This window comes from Myotis lucifugus, unplaced genomic scaffold (assembly GCF_000147115.1).
Source record: "Myotis lucifugus unplaced genomic scaffold, Myoluc2.0 scaffold_316, whole genome shotgun sequence".
Taxonomy (NCBI): Eukaryota; Metazoa; Chordata; class Mammalia; order Chiroptera; family Vespertilionidae; genus Myotis; species Myotis lucifugus.
This window is the reverse complement of record NW_005871364.1, coordinates 570,520-584,848: the sequence shown is the minus strand read 5'-3', so window position 1 is coordinate 584,848 and position 14,329 is coordinate 570,520. Positions and strand designations below refer to the sequence as shown.

The 14,329-nt window shown below is 39.6% G+C and overlaps 1 protein-coding gene and 1 pseudogene across 7 annotated transcripts in view; one reads left to right on the top strand and one right to left on the bottom strand.

Moving 5' to 3' along the window:
* The window catches only part of BTBD7 (BTB domain containing 7), an 81,360-nt gene that overhangs the window by 39,062 nt on the left and 27,969 nt on the right, over window positions 1-14,329 (top strand). The gene's annotated exons all lie outside the window — the stretch shown is intronic.
* On the bottom strand, window positions 938-2,456 carry LOC102434541 (annotated as a pseudogene).

Here is a 14,329-nt window from a genome sequence, read left to right as displayed (position 1 = left end):
GCCCAATCTACCCTACTTTAAACAACTCACACTGCCTGTGTGCCTTAGGCACTCAAATTAAAGTATATCTACTCTGCAAACTTTTGAAACACTTTATTTTAGGTTTTACCTCTGTTTTGGAATTACCTATATACCTGTCTCATTTCCTCTCAACTAATGTATTATATACTTCCTAAAGACCAGATCAAAATTTTGGTTGTGTTCGAATCACCCTAAGCACCTAATAGATGCTTTGCTCTTTAATACCTTTGAAAACCAAGTAATTTTTCTTTTTTTTTTTTAAAAAAAGGGGGAATGTAATCATGTTTAATCCTAGAAGTTGCAATAAAATGAAAACACTGAACCTAAATCTAAGAGATAAATATGAAGTATTATTTATAAAAGTAAGTTTAGATGTGGCCTAAATGGTGTATAATTCTACCATTAAACTCGATTTTAAATCAATTTAAAATAAAATCATCTCATCAACTCTTTAATGGCCCATTGATATTAAATCAATTATTTAATTAGAAACCTTTTCTCAGCAATAAGCAAAACCTTTTCTCTGTGATACAGAAATTCTAAGGATGACATAGTGTAGGGAAATGATGAAATAGAGGAAGAATTGTTCTGTTCTCTTTTGCTTTGTTTTTTCCCTAGCCTAAATTGTGTGTTTATTATAGTCAAGGTCTGAGAAATTGGATTTAATTTGAACATGACAGACATTAATATAATCAGATAAAAGATGAAATACTGTGTAGTACTCAGGTCAGTATGGATATGAATACAAAACTAAACAACGTAGTACTACTTATTTCTCTCTTTTCTTCTCTTCCCTTCTCCTTCCCCTTCCCCTTCCCCTCCTTCCTTCTTTCTTTCTTTCTTTCATTTATTTTAATACTAGAGACCTGGTGCATGAATTCGTGCACATTGAAAGGAAATTAATTAGAAAAAAAAATTTTTTTTTGGCTGGGTACACTGAACTTTATTGATGGTGCACGACAAAGTAGGGCTCCCTATGCCCCTTCCCTTCTTCAGGGGGTCTGGGATGGAAATGGTGGTCAGGAGATTCTCAGTGTGTCAGGGGATTGATCTGGGGCAAGGACTCCCTAGCAGCTGAGGGCCTCTCTTCCTCTTGCTGGGGCTGGTGGTCCAGGGGATTCTTACTCCTTGAGGCCATGTAGACCATAAGGTCCACCACCCTTTTGCTCTAGCCACATTCATTTTCATACCAGGAAACGAGCTTGACAGAGTGGTCATTGAGGGCAGTGCCAGCTCTAGCATCAAAGGTGGAGGAGTGGGTGTCACTGTTAAAGTAACAGAAGACAACCTGGTCCTCAGTATAGCCCAGGATGCCCTTAAGGGGGCCCTCTTATGCCTGCTTCAATACCTTCTTTTTTTTTTTTTTTTAATATATTTTATTGATTTCAGAGAGGAAGGGAGAGGGAAAGAGAGAAACATCAATGATGAGAAAGAACCATTGATCGGCTGCCTCCTGCACGCCCCCTACTAGGGGTCGAGCCCACAAGCCAGGCATATGCCCTTGGCCGGAATCGAACCTGGGACCTTTCAGTCCACAGGCCGATGCTCTATCCACTGAGCCAAACCAGCTAGGGCAATACCTTCTTGATATCATCGTATATGGCAGCTTTCTCCAGGCGGCAGGTCAGATCCACAACTGATACACAGAAGGCCATGCCAGTGAGCTTCCTATTCAGCTCAGGGATGATATGTCGTTAGTAACACCAGTAGAAGCAGGGATGATATCCTGGGCAGCCCCTCGGCCCTCATGCCAAAGCTTCCCAGAGGGGCCATCCACAGTCTTCTGGGTGGTGGTGATGGCATGGACTGTGGTCATGAGTCCCTCCATGATACCAAAGTTGTCATGGATGACCTTGGCCAGGGGGGCCAAGCAGCTGGTGCAGGAGGCATTGCTGACAATCTTGAGGGAGTTGTCATACTTGTCATGGTTCACACCCATCGCAAACATGGGGGCATCCGCAGAAGGGGCAGAGATGATGACCCTCTTAGCTCCACCCTTCAAGTGAGCCCCAGCCTTCTCCATGGTAGTGAAGATATGGTGGACTCCACAACATACTCAGCACCAGCATCACCCCATTTGATGTTGTCAGGATCTTGTTTCTGGAAGATGGAGATGGACTTTCCATTGATGACAAACTTCCCGTTCTCAGCCTTGACTGTGCCTTTGAACTTGCCGTGAGTAGAATCATACTGGAACCTGTAGACCAATGTAATTGAGGTCAATGAAGGGGTCATTGATGGTGACAATATCCACTTTGCCAGAGTTAAAAGCAGCCCTGGTGATCAGGTGCCCAATGCGGCCAAATCCATTCACTTCAACCTTCACCATTGTGTCTCGGTTGTGGCTGCTGGCACTGCGCAGGAGGAGAGGCTCTCCGACGGAAAGGAGGAGCAGAGAGCGCCAGAAGAAATATTTTAATATCGCTATTTGCCCTTTCTCTATAATAGAAGTGTCAACCAAATTCACGATTGACAATGACAGATGGAAACTGTCGGCTTAGGCCCATGGACATCCCCTGAGGGCTCCCGGACTTCGAGAGGGCACAGACCGGGCTGAGGGACACCCCCCTCCTTTAGTATATCTATAATAATCTATAATAATAAAAGCGTAATATTCTAATTAGACTGGATGTCCTTCCGGATGACCTGGATGAAGCCAGGGCTGTGAGGGAAGCCCAGGTCCCGGTTGCCTGCTGACAGCCGGAGGAAAACCTGGGTCCCGGGTTCCAGAGGGAAGCTGGTACCAGCAGCTGGGGGAAGGAAGGCCTACTCTTGCATGAATTTTGTGCATCAGGCCTCTAGTAGAAGATAAAGTTGTTTAATTAGACCTGCTTTCTGATTTAGCTAAACTTTCTCCAACCCAGTGAAGCACCCCAACTTCTCTTTCAGGTAATTGTCAGCAACACAGTAAATATCAACACAAAGCAGATTATTATTGTAGATCATGCAGGGAGAACAAAGGGTAAAATATTTAACTGCAGCAGTGTTTGACTATATTCTGCGCACTGAGAAAACCTGAAGTCATTTTCAAGGTCCACCATTTCTTTCTTTCTCTTTAGTCAGGTCAAGTTTCTAAGCTTTCTAAATCTCCGTTTTCTAGCTAATGAAAAGAAAATAGGATTCCACCGAGTCTCCTATCTACCTACTCTAGGACTTCTGTGAGGATCAAATGAGATAAATAAGGCATGGGAACACGCTTCACAGACATTTGGTTAAAGTGTGAAATGTTTACACCTGGCTATCAAGCAAGTCATATTCCTGGGCTGAAGAAACTGCAAGGAGGCTAGTCATTGGTAGGGAGAGGAAGCTGGGCATTGCTACGTGACATCATTACCTGGCGCCCACAGTGACTGTTTCCTGGCTGGGCTGGCTGGACTGTGGGCTGCATTTTGCGCCATGACGTCTCAGCAGCATCAGCTGCGATTTGGTGGTGGTGCGTGTGTCCCACTTGGGGGAAGCCAAGCATTGCTTTATGGGCTCCAGGTCCGCAGTGCTGTTTCTCTGTAAATGGCCAGTGCATATTATAGCAGCTCCTGCATTGAGTGTCTGCCCCCCGGTGGTCAGTGCGTGTGATAGCAATTGGTCAGATTGTCAGACACTTAGCATATTAGCTTTTTATATATATAGCTATTTTTATTTATTTCAGAGAGGAATGGAGAGGGAGAGATAGATAGAAACATCAATGATGAGAGAGAATCATTGTTTGGCTGCCTCCTACACAACCCCTCCCCCCACTGAGGATCGAGCCCACAACCTGAGTATGTGCCCCTGACCTGAATCGAACCCGGGCCCCTTCAGTCCTCAGGCCGATGCTCTATCCACTGAGCCAAACCAGCTAGGGCAGTACTATTTATTTAAAGAATACATTGAGCCCTGGCCAGTGTGGGTCAGTTGGTTAGAGCGTCATCCCATGTTTATCTCATACATCGATGTTTCTCCCCCTCCCTCCTGCCTCCTATCTTTCTTCCCCTCTCTATCCTTCCCCTTGTCTGAAATTAGTAAAAACATATCCTGGGGTGAGAGAGAGAGAGAGAGAAAGAGAGAGAGAAAGAAAGAGAGAATATTGACGTCTTGTCTCCATGAAGATAGCATATAACATCTCCAGTGGTGCTGTCCAGTGCAACATATTCTGAAATAGAGAAAGGCTTATAAACTCACTAGTGGCCAGGTGCACGAAATTCATGCATGGGAGGGGTGTCCCTAAGTTTGGGCCTGCAACCCTCTCCATCTGGGACCCCTTGGGAATGGCTGGCATTGGACATCCCTCTCACAGTCCGGGACCACTGGCTCCTAACTGCTCGCCTGCCTGCCTGATTGCCCCTAACCGCTCCCCTACCAGCCTGATTGACACCTAACTGCTCCCCTGCCGGCCCCATCACCCCCAACTGCCCTCCCCTGCCGGTCCGATCGGCCACAGCTGCCCTCCCCTGCCGCGACCCATGTCTTCCACGTGAGGTGGCGGAGATGCCGTGACCGGTCTCCTCTGCACTGCGAGGAGCCATGGGACCCCCAGGCCTCACCATGTGGAGTAACCGCCAGGCTCCGCCTCCACTGTGCGTGTGGCCATCTTGTGACAGCCATCTTGTAACGACGTCGTGCCTGAGGGCCACCTAGGCTTTTATGGTATCACACTTCATCTTGAATTATTGAGGTGTCTGTTTTTTGTTACACTTTACATGCACCACCGTTTATACTAGTATATGACTTTCACAATAAAACCGAATAGTTAGTTGTATGGATTGATCAAAACTTTTGATGTCAGTAGGCCTAAAATAAGACACACAGTTCTTTTAAGATCTTAAAAACTAATTATTTATTTATTTAATTACTTATTTTTGTTATATCAGCTTTTTTATTTTCCGATTTCTAGTTTTGTTCATTTGTTCCTTTTTTTTTTTCATTTTAAAATTTATTGGGGTGACATTAGCCTATATGAACATATAGGTTACATGTATGAATTACTAATTTACAAAATCTGTATATAGGACCATGTGCCCACCACCCATAGTCAGATCTTCTCATGTCACCTCATATTAGGACGCCTTTCTCCCCTGACCCCCTCCCTCTGGTAATCACCACACTACTGTTTGTGTACATAAGTTTCAGTTTTATAGTCCACATATGAGTTAAATCATATAGTTCTTAGCTTTCTCTGTTTGACTTATTTCACTTTGCATAATGTTCTCAATGTCCAACCATGTTGTTGTAAATAACGCTATTTCATTGTTTCTTATGGCCGTGTAGTACTCCATATTCTTCTTCAACCGTAAATAGAGTTGTACCAGTCTACATTCCCATTGGCAGTGAATGAGGGTTCCCTTTTTTCCACAACCTCTCTAACACTTGCTGTTGCTTGTCTTGTTGATAATGGCCACTCTAACTGGTGTAAGGTGGTATCTCGTAGTTTTAATTTGCATTTCCCTGATTGCCAGTGAGGTTGAACATCTTTTCATATATCTATTGGCTGTTGTATGTCTTCTTGGGAGAGGTGTATTTTCAAGTCCTCTGCCCACTTTTTGATTAGATTATTTGTTTGGTGTTGAGTTTTATGAGCTCTTTATATATTTTGGAAATTAAAGCTTTGTTGAAGCTACTGTTTGCAAATATCATCTCCCATCTGGTTGGCTGCCTGTTTGTTTTGTTGTCTGTTTCTTTTGCTGTGCAGAAGCTCTTCAGTTTGATATAATCCCATTCATTTATTTTTGCCTTTACCTCCCTTGCCTTTGGGGTCAAGTCCATAAAATGTTCTCTATTACCCAGGTCCATAAGTTTGGTACCAATATTTTTTTCTATGTGACTTATAGTTTTGGGTCTTATGTCTAAGTCTTTGATCCATTTTGAATTAATTTTTGTACATGGGGACAAACTGCAGTCCAGTTTCATTCGTTTGCATGTGGCTTTCCAGTTTTCCCAGCACCATTTATTGAAGAGACTATCTTTACTCCAATGTGCATTTCTGGCTCCTTGTCGAAAATTATCTGTCCATATATGTGTGGTTTTATATCTGGGCTCTATTTTGTTCCATTGATCTGTGAGTCTGTGTCTCTGCCAATACCATGCTGTTTTGAATATCGTAACTCTGTAGTATATTTTGAAGTCAGGTAGCGTGATACCTCCAGCCTTGTTCTTTTTTACAGGATTGCGTTGGCTATTCTGGGTCTTTTGTGGTTCCATACAAATCTGATCATTTCTCGTTCTAATTCTTTAAAAAATAACATTGGGATTGCGTTAAATCTGTATATTGCTTTGGGTAAAATGGCAGTGGCGGGAGTTCTCCCACCTCCGCAGCAGCGCTAAGGACCCCTCAAGCGGACATCCCCCAAGGGGTCTCAGACTGCGAGAGGGTGCAGGCTGGGTTGAGGGAACCACCCCTCCCCCCACTCTAGTGCACAAATGTCATGTACCGGGCTTCACCGGGCCTCTAGTCTTTTTATAAATATTTCCAAAAGAGTAAATCTTCAGTTTGGAGTGTATTTCTAGAACCGCTAAAATAGTGAATATAAGCTGTTCAGAAAATTCCTTGCCTCCAACTATTTTTTTCATACATTTTGGTGAAAAGGAATCAGTTTCTATTATAAATTAACATGGACTAATCTTGCTAACTATATCTCCACGAAGTGAATGACTTTGATATACAAACGATTTTGAGCTCTGTTTTGGTGCTTTCCACTAAAACATTTTTATATACTTCATATTAGCATTGACATGTCTATAAAACTTCATATAAATGCTTTACATATAAGTTGAAGGTGAAATATCCACGCATCTGAAAATAGTGCCAAAAAATGAAAAATGTAATTTGTACACTGAAATGTCTATTTCTAACCATATTCTTCTTCAGCCGTAAATAGAGTTACGATCATTTCAAAGTGGATTGGTTTTAAGTTTACATTTCCACTTATTTATACATTCATTGGTGGTTTCTTGTATGTGACCTGACTGGGTCCAAACCACAACCTTGGCATATGGAGATGCTCTAGTCAACTGAGCTACCCTGCCAGGACCTAGTGGAGATTTTTAAATACATAACTCTTTTAACCAGATGAAATCTATAAATTACATATCTAAAATTACTAATTCTTTTAAAATTTTTCTTTCTATATTATTCAGTAGAGTTTTTTGAGCACCTGTGTTTTGCCAGGCACTAGGTTAAGCACTTCACTCACATTATTCACAGTGGTAGTATTATCTCTATTTTACCGATTAATGAAGCTTGAAAATAGTGTCACCTGGGATTACATCCAGAAAGTGTAAGGGCCAAGATTTGAATCTGTTTTCTGACTCCCCCCCATTTGGCAGGAGGGAGAATATGATCTCTGAGAATAAATCATCTATGAGATGCATTGTTTTGAAGGGAGTACATGATCATATTTAAGAGATAACCAGTAGATATTAAAAAGTTTTCTGAAACCGTAACATGTCTACCCACAAAAGCTTTGCATTTTTCTTTTATTACAGTAGAATTAAATATACTAACTTACTGTTTTTTCACTAGTGGGAAAATGGTGTAAGGGTAGTAGACAGGCAGAGGTGTAAGTAGGTATTTTTTGTTTTTAGATAAAGAACTGTGAACCTCTGAGTTTTTCACATGCTGAGTACTAGGATTGTTTTTATTTAACAAATGATCTGTGAGAGGAAAGTGCACAATACATTTAGGTTGTCACTGACTCTTTCCTTTATGATCTTTGACTTGCTCTGCTATTTTGAGCCTGCTCCTTCCTACTATCTTCCATCCCTTGCAAATCCCAGTGCTTACTTTTGAGTTGGAATACACCAGTACAGTGGGTACCTCATTAAGGAAACAATTATAGAATTAGCTGCTGTTTATTTACTATTTACCATAAATTAAAACAGTGTACTAATGTGATGTGTATATATATTTTTAACTCCCAAAATAATCTGATGAAGTACCTTTTGAGGATTAGAAAACACTTTTCAAATGAGGAAACAGGCAAGAGTTTTACACATCATACAGCTAAAGGGAATTGGGATTGGGCCTCTGGTCAGTCTGACTCTAGAGGTGTATTTTGCATCTGTCTTCCAGCGGGGTGCCTGCACATAAGAACTTGTGTTCACTTTCAGGGAGTTTAGGCATCCTGTAGATCACAGTTAGATCCCTGAGTATTACTATAGTAGGAGTTATACTATAGTGGATGCTTATTTACATTGCCTGTGCCAGAGAACTGACATCCCCATGAATGCTTTTCCTTTTCATTATGCTGCTCTCACTTACCTCCCAGAACACGTAAGCATAAATATTTAAAATGCTGTGTTAGGCCCTGACTGGTTTGGCTCAGTGGATAGAGTGTTGGCCTGTGGACTGAAGGGTCCCAGGTTCGATTCCAGTCAAGGGCATGTACCTTGGTTGCGGACACATCCCCAGTAGGGGGTGTGCAGGAGGCAGCTGATCGATGTTTCTCTCTCATCAATGTTTCTAACTCTATTACTCTCTTTTCCTCTCTGTAAAAAATCAATAAAAACAATAAAAATATATTAAAAAAATAAAATGCTGTGTTAGGGAACATTAATTTATAAAGTAAACATTAAAGAAATATGAATCTGTATTCAATTAAGAATCATAAGGGTTCTTAAACTTAGTCTTTTTGTTAGTTTGTTTGTTTCCTTTCATGGCTTAAGAGAAAACTTCAGTCTTCATCAATGGTTGTCTGTGTACGTTGGCCTTTATTTACTAAAAGTTATTCCCTAGGAATTTCCAGCTTCTTTCCCATCTTTGTTTGCTTTTCCCTTTCCCACATTTTGGCAAGAGCCGTAAGAATAAAGAGTACAAGCAATCAGTGTACATTTTCACACACAAGCAGCATGAATCTTGCTGATTGCCACTTTCCCATCAGAAGGGAATAATGTTCTCAAAGTAGAGAAACTTCTCATTTTCTTTCCAATATTTGCTGGATTTTGTGGTCAGTGATTGATTTTATATTGAGCCCTGAGAGAAGAAACACAGCAACTTCCATAGTCTGATTTTGTTTTTGTTTTTGTTTTTTTTATTTGACTTTCTGAACAGGTAGTAAAAAGGTACAAAAAAGTATTCAGCGAAGAGTCTCCTGTCCTCCCAACTTTTTGTCCCCCAGCCACTCAGATTCTCTTCACAGGAGTAACCAGTGTTATCAGTTTCTTTTATATTCATCCATTGGGAGAATGTGTCAGATCATAACGTTTAAAATATATTGAAAGATATTTGGAATAGATCTGTAATATTAGTAGTGCCTTCTGGCATTTAGCTATTGCAAGGAAATCTTTTAAGACTATTAAAAGGGGAAGAAACTTAAAATATACACTTCCATGTAGATAACTATGTTACACTTTGATTCTACCTCTATATTATACCTCTCTACCCAACAGACTTAACCAAATTGTGAACATTAGCCAAAAGGGTATGAGAAATAAAACCCAGGAAAACTCAGCCTACTTTTTTTTTGTAATGAGAATAGATTTAATAGAAATTTTTTTCCAGCTTTATTGAGATATAATTAATATAATAATATATAAGTTTACAGTGTACAAAGTAATGATTTGATACATGTATGGATTGTAAAATGTTTACCATAATAGGGTTAGTTAACACATCCTTTAACTCACATAATTAACATTTGGTTGTTATGGTGAGAACATTAAAGCTGAATCTCAAATATACAATTCAGTATTGTTAACTGTAGTCACCTTGCTATACATTAGATCCCTGAACTTTATTCAACTTGTAACTGAATGTTTGTACTCTTTGAACAATGTTTGCCATTTCCCTTACTCCTCAGCTCCAGTGACTCATCATTCTGCTCTGTTTCTATGAGTTTGATGTTTTTAGATACCACATATAAATGAGATCATGCAGTATTTGTCTTTCTCTATCTGACTTATTTCACTTAAAATAATGCAGTTAGGGTCTATCCATGTCACAAATGGCGGAGTTTTCTTTTTATGGCTGAATAATACTCCATTTTACATATACATGGTAGGACAAAAGTAGGTCTATGGTTGTTCACATGAAAAATAATACAATAATTAATCAATAATAACAAAAATAAACTCTTTGTTTTGCATACTCACAACTGTAAATCTTCTTTTGCCTCACCCTGTGTAACACATTTTCTTTATCCATGCATCTGTTGATGGACACTTGAGTTGTTTCCATATTTTGGCTTCTGTGATTAATGCTGCGATGAAAATGGGAACACAGGTATCTCTTTGAGATCGTGATTTCATCATCTTTGGGTATATGTACCTGGAAGAGGGATTGCTAGATCATATGGTAGTTCTATTTATAATCTGAATAGCCTCCATACTGTTTTTTTGTAGTGACTGCATCAATTTACATTTCCACTAACAGTGCACCAGGGTTCCCTTTTCTCCATATCCTCGCCAGTACTATCTCTTGGCTCTTTGATAATAGCCTAACAGGTGAGATTATATCTCACTGTAGTTTTGATTTACATTTACCTGATGATTAGTAATATGAGCACCTTTATATGTACTAGTTGGCCATTTTTATGTCTTTAGAAAAATGTCTGTTCAAATCCCCTGTCCATGTTTTAATCAGATTGTTTGCTATTGAGATGTATCAATTTCTTATATATTTTGGATATTAACCCCTTATTAGATAATGGTATGCAAATATTTCTCCCATTCTGTAAGTTGCCTTTCATTTTGCTGATTGTTCTTTTTCTGTACAGAGGCATTTTTAGTTTGATATCCCACTGGTTAATTTTTTGCTTTTAGTGCCGCATCCAAAAAGTCATTGCCAAAACTAACATCAAGAAGCCTTTTTCTGAAGTTTTCTTCTAAGAATTTTATAGTTTCAGGTCTTGCATTTAAGTTATTAATCCATTTTGAATTAATTTTTATTGTTATAGTGATTCAATTTCATTGGAGGGGATGGATTTAAAATAAGAATAGGGTGGTCAGTAATTGATGGTCACTTGCATATGGGCTTCAGGAGAAGGACTCAATAATAGTACTCAGGCCGAAACCGGTTTGGCTCAGTGGATGGAGCATTGGCCTGCGGACTGAAGGGTCCCGGGTTCGGTTCCGGTCAAGGGCATGTACCTGGGCAGCTGATCGATGTTTCTCTCTCATCGATGTTTCTAACTATCTCTCTCCCTTCCTCTCTAAAAAATCAATAAAATATATTTTAAAAAAATTTTTTTAAATAAAAAAAATAATAGTACTCAGGTTTCTGGCTTTGGTGACTGGGGAGATGAGGTATCCTTCCTTATATTGATTGATTTTATTGATTTGAGAAAAATACCCATATGTTGTTCCACTTATTTATGCTTTTATTGGTTGCTGCTTGTATGTGCCCTGACCAGGGATCAAATCTGTAATCTTGGCATACCCGGACGATGCTCTAACCAATGGAGTACCCAGCCAGGGCTAGATATCCTTTTTTAAAAAATAGGGATTAAAAACAGGGTACTAGATTTCTCAGATAAAATTAATGATTTTTGAATTTGAGATGTGTACAGAATTTCCATGTGGAACTCTTTAGTAGGAAGTAGAAGGAGTGAGTCTGGGAATTAGGAGAGAGCTCTGGGCTGGAACTGTAGACTTGAAAGTCATAAGGATTTAGTGAGAGTTAAGAGCACGGAGGCAGATAACATCACCCAGGAAAGTGTGCAGTTAAAGGAGCTGTGCATTCACAGCACTTGGCAGTAGGTACTCTAGAATGTTGGAACAAATGAAGGGTACAAGGGTACAGTCTCATTTCAACCTCATAACAACCCAAAGTTAGGAGTTTAATACAAATGAGAACATTTCAGGCTCAGCGAGGTTAAGTGACTTTGGTTCTAAGTGGTCAAAGTGGGATTTCTAGTCCAATCTGTATGGTTTCAAAGCTCCCCCCCCTTTTTTTTTTACCGTGTCTTCTTTGTCAACCTCCAGTTTAAATAATATGTTATCATTAGTTTTCTTTATTTACCTCTGCCAATATCCTGGCTTAGTAGGATTGTGATACATCCTTTTAAATAACTGGTGTGTGTGTGTGTGTATGTGTGTTTCTAATTTCCTCTGCTTCATTCCCGAACACATTTATCAGATTGACTTATCATACTCAGTTCTAGTCCAATGCCTACCTTAAAACAACAGACTTGACAGAAGTCCTCCACTGGCTACTGGGAGAGGTCTGTCCTCCTCAGCATGGTATTCAGGCTCACCATAAAACCACAAGAACTATTCAGAACTTTTCCGTATTTCCCAGTTCTCATCAGCACATATTCATGTCTTTGGGTGGTGTTTACATGCAGATTTTATTGTGGTGGTCTCGATGTTCTTTATAAGGATTTCATTTTAATGTTTAAATTAAATTTTAATCTTTAGATTTAATTACTCTTATGTTTACTGTTACATTTTTCTAAAAATGACTTTATCGTTGTGGCAACAGCAGCCTAAATGTCATCTGACCTTAGTTCCATATCTAGTATAGGGGTTTTTTGTCTTCTATTTCTAATGTGATGAGTTAGCTTTTGCTCCTACATTTTTCAAGAAGGATCCTTTTTATGAGGGGAGGAGAGAACAATTCTAATTGTTAGAAACTTGAAATTAGAAATATTTCTTAATATTGAGTCAAAATCCTTCTTTTAACATCTATTTGATTCCCAGGACCTGCCATAGGAACAACAGAGAAGTCAGTCCTTTCTCCTTTGCCTCACGAAGATCCATCCACTTAACTGCCAATGCGTCCAAAACAGAAACCATCCCCACATGCCACGATATTTTGAATTTAGCGTCTATAGACGTTTATGGCATACAAAGGGTTAAAGAAAGCTTAGTCTCTCTTTAGAGACATAAGTGAAATAATATTGTTTGCTTGGGCCTTTTCTCCTATGACAAGTCTTAAACTTCCTCCTCTGAGGATTCTGGAGTTTTGTTAGTGCTCCATCTTAAAACACAGGGCCCAGAGCAGAACATAGCACCCCGCAGGGGAGCAGTGCAATGTTATTCCTTTGATTAGGACTTTATGCATGTTTTTTTTTAAACAATAGTTTATTGATTTTTAGAGAGGAAGGAAGAGGGAGAAAGAGAGAAAAACATCAATGTGAGAGCAGAGCACCGGTTGGCTGTCTCCTGCACGCAGGGGATCAAGTCCGCAACCAGGACATGTGCTCTTGACCAGGAATCAAACCCGCAACCTCCTGGTGCACGGGATGACGCCCAACCAGCTGAACCACAGCAGCCTGGGCTATGCTTATATCTTAAAAGTCTGATATTGCTTCAGCTTTATAGCAACCATGTTACATTTTACATTCATTCACTTAAAATACCCAGATATTATTTTTACATAGGTGGTAGTTAAGCTAACTCTCCCTTGTCATCTGTGCAGTTGATTTTCTTTGATCTAATTATAGAACTTACTATTTTTCCTAGTTATATTTCATCTTCATTTTGACCCATCATTTTATCCAATTATAGTCATGTTATCCAGTGGGTTGTTAACTGTGTTTCCCAGTTTTAGGGCATCTGGAGATTTTGCAGCATACTTTCCATGTCTTCTGTTCAAGTTCTTGATAAACATCACAGAAACGGAGACTTGCCAGTGCATCCCCCAAGTTAATCAGTGCTACTGACAAATGGTTCTGTTAACCACTGTTCTGTCATCCATCTACATCTCTTCATTATATCGGCAAAGATCTCATTTGTACATTCAACAGATTTTTATTTAGCATGTACCGTGTGCAAGAAGGTGCTGGAGATAGAGTGAAGACAGCAGTCCCTGTTTTGTGGAGCTAACAATCTAGAAATAGCAGGAAGTATTTTGTTAAATGTTTTGCAGAAGATGGATTACACAATTCTCTATGATATTCTCCTTATCTGGTACCATATCAGAAAAGGGAATAATGAAGCATTACTTTTTGCAGAGTTTATATTGGCTACTAATGATCTGTCACCCGGAAATGGGATTCATTACCTTTCTCTTCACCTTTCATGGTCTCACAGTAATTCTGAGCTTTGGAAGGATTTGGAGTTCACTGATGTACTTTCTTTTGGCTCTATCTTTTATAGCCCTCACACTCCCCTACCCCCCACATTATCAGGGTCCTTTTCTATTTTTTAGTAAACTTAGTTATGAAGAATTTCTGACCACCTTTAGCCATTTTCTCTTCTACATTCTTTGTCGCTCAGATTTTATTTATATTTTATCTTTATATTTTGGAATGATCTTTCCTAAGGAAAATAACTGACTAGCCTCGGATTTTCTCTTCCTTTCTTTCTTTCTTCCTTTTTTCCTTTCTTCCTGTCTTTCTGTCTTTGTTTCTTGCTCTTAAGTCACTCTCTCCAGGATCCTGATCCTTTTCTCCTT